Raw genomic sequence first — 11,250 nt, 5'->3', positions numbered from 1 at the left:
TATGTTCTTCTGGGGAGATAGGACCTGTACAAACTGGACGGGTTGCACCTCAACAGCACCGGGACCAATATCCTTGTGGGGAGTTTTGCTCGTGCTGTTGAGGGCAGTTTAAACTAGCTTGGCAGGGCGATGGGAATCTGAGAATTAATTCAAAAGGGAAGGACGTAAAGCAGAAATTGGATAGCAAGAATCTCGAAAGCGAATCTGTAAGACAGAGGAAATAGGCTTAGTATGTACTAAGCAAGGAGGTCTTCCTGTGCTGAATGCAAGGAGTATAGCGAATAAGGTGGATGAGCTAAGAGCACAGGTGGACTCTTGGGAGTATGACATTATAGCCATTACAGAAACATGGCTGAAAGAGGAGCAGGTTTGACAGATCAATATTCCTGGTTATAAGATTTTTAGAAAACATAGAAACATAGAAATATAGAAAATAGGTGCAGGAGTAGGCCATTCGGCCCTTCGAGCCTGCATCACCATTCAATATGATCATGGCTGATCATGCAACTTCAGTATCCCATTCCTGCTTTCTCTCCATACCCCTTGATCCCTTTAGCCATAAGGGCCACATCTGGCCCTAACTCCCTTTTGGATATATCTAACGAACTGGCCTCAACAACTTTCTGTGGTACAGAATTCCACAGGTTCACAATTCTCTGAGTGAAGAAGTTTCTCCTCATCTCGGTCCTTAATGGCTTACCCCTTATCCTTAGACTGTGACCACTGGTTCTGGACTTCCCCAACATTGGGACCATTCTTCCTGCATTTAACCTGTCCAATCCTGTCTGAATTTTATATGTTTCTATGAGATCGCCTCTCATTCTTCTAAATTCCAGTGAATATAAGCCTAGTCGATCCTTTCTTCATTTTTCAGTCCTGCCATCCCGGGAATCAGTCTGGTGAACCTTCGCTGCACTCCCTCAATAGCAAGAATGTCCTTCCTCAGATTAGGAGACCGAAACTGTACACAATATTCAAGGTGAGGCCTCACCAAGGCCCGGTACAACTGCAGTAAGACCTCCCTGCCCCTATACTCAAATCCTCTCGCTATGAAGGCCAACATGCCATTTGCCTTCTTCACCGCCTGCTGTACCTGCATGCCAACTTTCAATGACTGATGTACCATGACAACCAGGTATTGTTGCACCTCCCCTTTTCCTTATCTGTCACCATTCAGAGAATAGTCTGTCTCCCTGTTTTTGTCACCAAAGTGGATAACCTCACATTTATCCACATTATACTGCATTTGCCATGCATTTTCCCACTCACCTTACCTGTCCAAGTCACCTACAGCCTCTTAGCATCCTCCTCACAGCTCATACTGTCACCCAACTTAGTGTCATCAGCAAACTTGGAGATATTACATTCAATTCCTTCATTCAAATCATTAATATTTATTGTAACTAGCTGGGGGCCCAGCACTGAACCTTGCGGTATACCACTGGTCACTGCCTGCCATTCTGAAAAGGACCCGTTTATTCCTACTCTTTGCTTCCTGTCTGCCAACCAGTTCTCTATCCACGTCAATACATTACCCCCAATACCATGTGCTTTGATTTTGCACACCAATCTCTTGTGTGGGACCTTGTCAAAAGCCTTTTGAAAGTCCAAATACACCACATCCACTGGTTCTCCCTTGTCCACTTTCTAATTACATCCTCAAAAAAGTCTAGAAGATTTGTCAAGCATGATTTCATTTTCATAAATCCAATGCTGACTTGGACCAATCCTGTCACTGCTTTCCAAATGCGCTGCTATTGCATCTTTAATAATTGATTCTAACATTTTCTCCACTACCGATGTCAGGCTAACCGGTCTATAATTCCCTGTTTTCTCTCTCCCTCCCTTTTTAAAAAGTGGGGTTACATTAGTTACCCTCCATTCCATAGGAACTGATCCAGAGTCGATAGAATGTTGGAAAATGACCACTATTTCTAGAGCCACTCCTTAAGAACTCTGGGGTGCAGACTATCAGGCCCCGGGGATTTATCAGCCTTCAATCACATCAATTTCCCTAACACAATTTCCTGACTAATAAGGATTTCCTTCAGTTCCTCCTTCTCGCTAGACCCTCGGTCTCCTAGTATTTCTGGAAGGTTATTTGTATCCTCCTTAGTGAAGACAGAACCAAAGTATTTGTTCAATTGGTCTGCCATTTCATTGTTCCCCATTATAAATTCATTTGACTCTGACTGCAAGGGACCTACATTTGTCTTCACTAATTGTTTTCTCTTCACATATCTATAGATAAGAGTGTGATAAAAAGGGGGGGTGATTACGGTACTGATTAAAGAAACTATTACAGCGGTGAGGAGGGATGGTATGTTAGAGGGATCATCAAATGAGACCATATGGGTTGAATTGGAAAATAAAAAAGGGTCGATCACACTGCTGGATGTGAATTATAGACCCCCAAACAGTATCAGGGAGATGGAGGAGCAAATATGTAGAAAAATTGCTGTGAAGTCCAAAAACCACAGGGTAGTAATAGTAGGGGGGGTTTAATTATCCAAATATTGATTCAGACAAATTTAGTGTGAAGGGTATAGAGGATGCAGAATTCTTGAAATGCATTCAAGAGAACTTTTTTGGTCAGTATGTAGCAAGCCCGACATGAGAGGGGGCAGTCTTGGATTTAGTTTTGGGGAATGAAGTTGGGCAGGTTGAAGGGATATGAGTAGTGGAGCACTTGGGTGCCAGTGACCATAATTCAGTCAGATTCAAGTTGGTTATGGCTAAGGACAAGAATAGGCCTGGAATAAAAGTTCCGAAATGGGGAAAAGCTAATTTTGCTAAGTTGAGGAGTGCTTTGGCCATAGTGGACTGCAAATGGCTATTTGTGGTTAAATCAGTGCCGGAACAGTGGGTGGCATTCAAGGAGGAGATCCGGATGGATCAAGCCAAACATGTGCCCTTAAAGAAAAAGGCTGGGAAAAATAATTCTAGGGCCCCTTGGATGTCTCGGGACTTACAAGGGAGGATTAAGAAAAAAAGGGATGCTTATGTCATATCCCAACGGCTAAATACTTTAGAATCTTTAAAGGAATATAGGAAGTTAAGAGGCAAAATTAAAAAGGATATTAGGAATGCTAAGAGAGGGCATGAGAAATCCTTGGCCAGAAAATTAAGCAAAATCCTAAGATGTTCCATAAATATATTAAGAGTAAGAGGGTAACTAACGAAAGGGTAGGTCCTAATAGTGACCATGAGGGTAATCTTTTGTGGAGGCAGAAGATGTTGGTAGGGTTCTTAATGAATACTTTTCAACTGTTTTCACAAAGGAAAGGGGCAATACAGATACTGCTATCGAGGAAGAATGTGATATTCTGGATGAAATAAATATAGTGAGAGAGGAAGTATTAAGGGGTTTACCAGCTTTGAAAGTAGATAAGTCCCCAGGCCCAGATGAAATACATCCCAGGCTGTTGAGCGAAGTAAAAGAGGAAATAGCAGAGGCCTTGACCATCATTTTCCAGTCCTCTTTGGATCTGGGCATGGTGCCGGAGGATTGGAGGACTGCTAATGTAGTACCCTTGTTAAGACGGGAAAAAGGGATAGGCTGAGTAATTATAGGCCTGTCAGCCTAACCTCAGTGGTGGTAAAATTATTGGATAAAATCCTGAAAGACAGGATAAATCTGCATTTGGAAAGGCAAGGATTAATTGGGGACAGTCAGCACGGATTTGTTAAGGGAAGATCATGTTTGACTAACCTGGTTGAATTTTTCGAGGAGGTAACGAAGTGGTTCGATGAGGATAGTACGCACAATGTAGTGTGGACTTTAACAAGGCTTTTGATTAGGTCCCACATAGTGGACTGGTCATGAAGGTTAAAGCCCATGGGGTACAGTCTGAAGTAAACATTGGCACTCGGCCATTTTTAAAAGTGCTGCAGAAAAAGTGAAGATTTGTTTCTTGTACCTCTGCAAAGGCTTGTATTTTAATTTTCTTGATATTTCTGTGTGTGAGGGAGTGCTTTTAGCAGCACTGCTGAATAAATCACCTGCTGAAATCAGTGAGTTCAGCTTTTCACTGCTAAACTTGCAGAACCGGTGCCTGCAAATTAAGGACTGTGTGTTTGGAGAAATAAGAGTGCCAATTCAACTTTGCAATGGATCAACGTCCACCAAGAACAAAGAATTTCTTGCATGAGGAAGTGGAGATATTAGTCAATGTAATTGAGCAGAGATGGCAGGAGCTAGATACCAGCAACAGAGGTCGCATAAAAGTGCCACCAAAAGAAATGAAGAAACGCTGGAAGATTACTGCAGAAGATTACTGCGCAGTGGTGCATACCAGGAGATCTGGAAGTCAGTGTAAAAAGAAATGGCACGACCTTGGTCAAGCAGTTAGTGTAAGTAATATTTCCCATTTTTAATTTAATCGTAATTGTAACCTGGCTATCTGTATGTCCCACCTTGCAGACTGACACACTCTGTAAAAAGTTATATTTTACTCTTTGCAGAAGAAATTGGCCCACAACAAAAGGGAGGCAACTCGGACAGGAGGAGGCACGCCCAATCTGCATCCACTGACACCCTTGGAACAAAGGGTAGCTGCTATGATGAGTCGGACATGGAGTAAAGAAATCAGTACAGCACAAGCTGGGCCCGCACGCGAGGAAGAGGGTAAGTCCTGAAAATGCATCATGGCCCTTTAAATCAACCTGCTGCCTGGCCTGCTATGTGTGAGAGTACTCATGCCACCCACCCGGCCCCTCCCTTGCTGTTAAGCATTTGACTATTCTGATGTAGTTTGCAGAACATGATGATGATGATGATGATGACGATGCTGCTGCCAACCCTGAGGATCCTGAGGGTACAGAACAAGAATCAGTACAACCAGCTGCGGACGATCCAGACTGGATGATGGCAGCAATGACTGAAATGTCTGCAGGGGAGAGCTTCCAATTTAATGTTTATGAGCCCCCATCAAGGGGCATCAGAGTTTCAACCCCTAGGTCTTGGTTCCACCTTCCATGGTTTCGCTTCCGATGTTGTGGGTCCCAGTGGTGCTGCTGGTATAATGCAGCATTCTACAGTCAGTGCACTACTGTCCCAGCCTGCGCCTCCCTCTCGCATAGGTTCTGGTTCCACCTATATGGTTTTGATTCCGACGCTTCAGGTCCCAGTGTTGCTGCTGATATCATGGAGCAGTTTACACCCATTCGTCCAACATCCCAGCCCACGGCTCGCATTCGAGTGCTGTCGTCTGGAACACCGAGCGTCCTACCGTTCCAGCCCGAGCCTCTCCCTCTAGTTCTGCCATCTGCAACACAGAGCATCTCACCATTCCAGCCCGAGCCTCTCCCTCCAGTTCAGCCGTCTGGAGCACAGAGCGTCCCATAGTCCCAGCCTGCGGCTCCCTGTGTAGTGGTGCCGCTTGGAACACCGAACATCCCACCATCCATGCCCGCGCCTCCCAGTGTAGTGCTGCCACAAGGCAGAGGAGAAGGAGATTGGAGACACGCTCTCCTGAGATGCAGCGTGCAACAGATGCGACTCAGGTTGTGGCATTGGGTATGGAGACCAATGAGCTTACCCGATCACTCATCGATGGCGTCAATGCAGTAGGTGAAGAGTTGACGGTCCTGACGGGAGAAATAGCAGTAATGACACGGGAACTTAGGGAGGGAATGTCCGAGGGAGTGCAATCGACGGCACAGGCCGTCAGGTAAGGCATCCAAGCGACGGCACAGGCCATCAGGGAGAGCATGCAAGTGTCAGCACAGGCCGTCAGGGAGGGCCTGGGTGAGGTAGCTGCTGCAATAAGGGCACACAGCCCAGCCAATCAAATGACACCCCCATGAGGAAGTGAACGTTCACTGAGATATGGATGAGAGATGGTTGCAGCCTTTCTTTGCTGCTTTTGTTCTTGTTCTTGATGTAGCTGTAGTAGCGTTTTTCAAATTGAAATTGTTTTGTAAGGTTTGCAACTTTACAACTTATAGGGGATCTTATGGTTTTTAAGTGATCTTATAGTGTAAATGCTCTCACATTTTTTTGTATCTTATTTAATTTTGCACCTAAAAAGTGATCCTGAAGTTTAAGTGTTCTTCAGAGTGTAAGATTTTTCAAATTGAAACTGTTTTGTAAGTTTTGTAACTTTACAACATATAAGTGATCTCAGGGTTTTCAAGTGATCTTATAGTGTCAATGCTCTCACATTCTGTAAATTATTTAATTTTGCATCTAAAAAGTGATCTTGAAGTGTAAGTGATCTTAGAGTGTAAAATTTTTCACATAGAAAGTGTTTTGTAACTTTTGTAACTTTACAAGTTTATAAGTGATCTTAAAGTTTTTAAGTGATCTTCAAGAGTCATATTAAAAAGTATAGTTTGATACAAAAAATATTTTATTAGAGTGACGTTAACTTTTCAATAAAATATTTTTTCATTAAAACTGTTTCATGTTCCATTAACACAACACAACGTAGGAACAACTGCAAAGAATAAACATGTCCATATGCAAAAGTGGTCGCAGAGCCCTCAGGCATCAGTAGTTGAAGCGTTCACGGATGAGCTGCTGGCGCAAGTCTCGAGTAATCGTTAAAGTGGCACGATGGACGGCCCTCCTCCAACCTCGTGCTCCGGCATCAGGCACTTGCATGCTTTCCTGATTGTCGTTATCATCCACATCCTGGTCTTCCGTAATACTATCATCAGGCACTGGACCCTCACGTCGGTCTTCGGGTTCCACTACCAGCTCCTGCTGCCTCATGATGGCTAAGTTATGAAGCATGCAGCACACAACAGTGAAGTGACCGACAATCTGAGGAGAGTATTGCAAGTGTCCTCCGGAATGGTCCAGGCATCGGAATCGCTGTTTCAATATGCCAATGGTCCTCTCAATGATGCTGCGCGTCGCAATGTGCGCCATGTTGTATTGACGGTCAGCTTCTGTCCGTGTCACGCATATGGGCGTCATGAGCCAGGTGGTCAGGCCGTACCCTTTGTCTCCCAGTTGCCAGCTCTGCTCTTCTGGCTGCTGCTCAAACATGTCAGATATAACGCTGTCGCGTAGGATGAACGCATCATGGGTGCTGCCAGGGTATCTCGCATCGACTGACATGATGCGCTGCTTGTCATCACACACGAGCTGCACATTGATAGAGTGGAAACCTTTCCTATTTCGGTACTGCTCAGAATCCTCCACGGGTGCTCACAAGGCTATGTGGGTACAATCAATGCAGCCCTGTACCTTTGGGAAGCTGGCAATCCTGAAGAAGCCCACAGCCCTCTCATAGATCGCTTGTGCGGTCATTGGGAAATTGATGAAGTCATTCCTTCGCGCATAAAGTGCAGCCGTGACCTGGTAAGCACAGGCATGTATTGCACGTTGAGAGATGGCACACACATCTCCAGTTGTAGCCTGAAACGATCCCGAGGTATAAAAAGAAAGTGCAGCTGTTATCTTCACTTCAACAGGCAAGGCAGTTAACCTTCTGCTTCTGGGCTACAAATCTGCTCTCACCATATCACAGATCTCAGTGACAACTTCTCTGCGAAAACGCAGCCTTTTCACACAATCAGCCTCGCTCATGTCCAGGTACGAGCGCCTGGTTCGATATTGTCGACGTGGGAAAGGTCTCCTGTCCATCAACCTATGGGCTACGAGATTCCTGGTGTGGTGAGCCCTAATCAATTCTCTCCTATGCAGTGAATTGATGGCGAACCATTGCATAATACGTGGTGTTGACAATGCAGCACCCATTCTGCAAATTTAAATATAAAACTGTCTATGTGGCTGCCTCTCCCTGTCCAAATGGCCTCAGTCCCCCTCACAGCTCGAAGGCTGCTGCTGTATCTTTGGCTGCCGGCCAGCCACTGACGCCGCCCCTAAAGCGTGGCCGAATGGCCTCAAGAACCTTAATGAGCTGCGTGTGTCCTGTGTTCATTCTTCGGCTCCCGGCCAGCCACTGAAGCTGCTGCAATCCCATGGCCAAATGGCCTCAAGTCCGTCCGGGTGCTGCATCTTCGCGGGGAATGAAGGCCTGCCTCAAGCACCGCAGCTCAGCTCGAAGGCTGCTTGCTGCATGCCGCTGCCGTCAAGACACTGACACCACACCGCTGCCTGAAAGGCCTGCCTGAAGCACTTTCACACAGGTAGGAACATGGTTTATTTAATCTTTTCTTTGCTTATAAATTTTTATTCAGGTTGGATTTATTTGTATAATATTTGTATAAATATAACTAAGGATTGATTGTAGAATTTAATGACTTTCCTTCCCCCCCTCCCCCGCCAGCTCTTTCCCGATGCCTAATTTGTAACCTGCGCCTGATTTTTTAAAGTGTAGACAAAATTTTTTCAAGCCTACAAAAATCTTCACTTGCTCCATTCTAAGTTAGTTTGGAGTACATTTTCACTGTGGAAACTTTCAAATCAGGCGTCAGTGGCCGGACACGCCCCCTTTTGAAAAATAAATTCTGTTCTACCTGAGAACTGCAGAAAACTAAATGTGGAGAATTCCGATTTCTAAGATATTCCGTTCTACACCAGTTGCTCCTAAAAATCAGGAGCAAATCATGTGGAAACTTGGAGCCACAGAAACAGAGAAAATAGGTGCAAGAGTAGGCCATTCGGCCCTTCGAGCCTGCACCACCATTCAATGAGTTCATGGCTGAACATGCAACTTCAGTACCCCATTCCTGCTTTCTTGCCATATCCCTTGATCCCCCTAGTAGTAAGGACTACATCTAACTCCTTTTTGAATATATTTAGTGAATATGCCTCAACAACTTTCTGTGGTAGAGAATTCCACAGGTTCACCACTCTCTGGGTGAAGCAGTTTCTCCTCATCTCGGTCCTGAATGGCTTACCCCTTATCCTTAGACTGTGACCCCTGGTTCTGGACTTCCCCAACAATGGGAACACTCTTCCTGCATCTAACCTGTCTAAACCCGTCAGAATTTTAAACGTTTCTATGAAATCCCCTCTCATGCTTCTGAACTCCATTGAATACAAGCCCAGTTGAACCAATCTTTCGTGATATGTCAGTCCTGCCATCCCGGGAATCAGTCTGGTGAACCTTCACTGCACTCCCTCAATAGCAAGAATGTCCTTCCTCAAGTTAGGAGACCAAAACTGTACACAATTCTCCAGGTGTGGCCTCACCAAGGCCCTGTACAACTATAGTAACACCTCCCTGCCCCTGTACTCAAATCCCCTCGCTATGAAGGCCAACATGCCAGTTTATTTCTTAACCGCCTGCTGTACCTGCATGCCAACCTTCAATGACTGATGTACCATGACACCCAGGTCTCGTTGCACCTCCCCTTTTCCTAATCTGTCACCATTCAGATAATAGTCTGTCTCTCTGTTTTTACCACCAAAGTGGATAACCTCACATTTATCCACATTATACTTCATCTGCCATGCATTTGCCCACTCACCTAACCTATCCAAATCACTCTGCAGCCTCATAGCATCCTCCTCGAAGCTCACACTGCCACCCAACTTAGTGTCATCTGCAAATTTGGAGATACTACATTTAATCCCCTCGTCTAAATCATTAATGTACAATGTAAACAGCTGGGGCCCCAGCACAGAACCTTGCGGTACCCGACTAGTCACTGCCTGCCATTCTGAAAAGTACCCATTTACTCCTACTCTTTGCTTCCTGTCTGACAACCAGTTCTCAATACACGTCAGCACACTACCCCCCAATCCCATGTGCTTTAACTTTGCACATTAATCTCTTGTGTGGGACCTTGTCGAAAGCCTTCTGAAAGTCCAAATATACCACATCAACTGGTTCTCCCTTGTCCACTCTACTGGAAACATCCTCAAAAAATTTCGGAAGATTTGTCAAGCATGATTTCCCTTTCACAAATCCATGCTAACTTGGACCTATCATGTCCCCTCTTTCCAAATGCGCTGCTATGACATCCTTAATAATTGATTCCATCATTTTACCCACTACCGATGTCAGGCTGACCGGTCTATAATTCCGTTTTCTCTCTCCCTTCTTTTTTAAAAGGGGGGTTACATTGGCTACCCTCCACTCCATAGGAACTGATCCAGAGTCTATGGAATGTTGAAAAATGAATGTCAATTCATCCGCTATTTCCAAGGCCACCTCCTTAAGTACTCTGGGATGCAGTCCATCAGGCCCTGGAGATTTATCAGCCTTCAATCCCATCTATTTCCCCAACACAATTTCCCGACTAATAAGGATTTCCCTCAGTTCCTCCTTCTTACTAGACCCTCTGACCCCTTTTATATCCGGAAGGTTGTTTGTGTCCTCCTTAGTGAATACCAAACCAAAGTACTTGTTCAATTGGTCTGCCATTTCCTTTGTTCCCCATTATGACTTCCCCTGATTCTGACTGCAGGGGACCTACATTTGTCTTTACTAACCTTTTTCTCTTTACATATCTATGGAAGCTTTTGCAGTCTGTCTTAATGTTCCCTGCAAGTTTCCTCTCGTACTCCATTTTCTCTGCCCTAATCAAACCCTTTGTCCTCCTCTGCTGAGTTCTAAATTTCTCCCAGCCCCCGGGTTCGCTGCTATTTCTGGACAATTTGTATGCCACTTCCTTGGCTTTAATAATATCCCTGATTTCTCTTGATAGCCACGGTTGAGCCACCTTCCTTTTTTTATTTTTACGCCAGACAGGGATGTACAATTGTTGTAGTTCATCCATGCGGTCTCTAAATGTCTCCCATTGCCCATCCACAGTCAACCCCTTAAGTATCATTCGCCAATCTATCCTAGCCAATTCACGCCTCATACCTTCAAAGTTACCCTTCTTTAAGTTCTGGACCATGGTCTCGGAATTAACTGTTTCATTCTCCATCCTAATGTAGAATTCCACCATATTATGGTCACTCTTCCCCAAGGGGCCTTGCACAACGAGATTGCTAATTAATCCTCTCTCATTACACAACACCCAGTCTAAGATGGCCTCCCCCCTAGTTGGTTGCTCGACATATTGTTCTCGAAAACCATCCCTTATGCATTCCAGGAAATCCTCCTCCACCGTATTGTTTCCAGTTTGGTTAGCCCAATCTATATGCATATTAAAGTCACCCATGATAACTGCTGACCTTTATTGCATGCACCCCTAATTTCCTGTTTGATGCCCTCCCCAACATCACTACCACTGTTTGGAGGTCTGTACACAACGCCCACTAACGTTTTTTGCCCTTTGATGTTCTGCAGCTCTACCCATATTGATTCCACATCATCCAAGGTAATGTCCTTCCTAACTATTGCATTAATCTCCTCTCTAACCAGCAATGCTACCCCA

The sequence above is a fragment of the Pristiophorus japonicus genome, chromosome 3 (assembly GCF_044704955.1).
Source record: "Pristiophorus japonicus isolate sPriJap1 chromosome 3, sPriJap1.hap1, whole genome shotgun sequence".
NCBI classification, from domain to species: Eukaryota; Metazoa; Chordata; class Chondrichthyes; family Pristiophoridae; genus Pristiophorus; species Pristiophorus japonicus.
The sequence above is the reverse complement of the archived record's forward strand: the minus strand, read 5'-3'. Positions refer to the sequence as shown.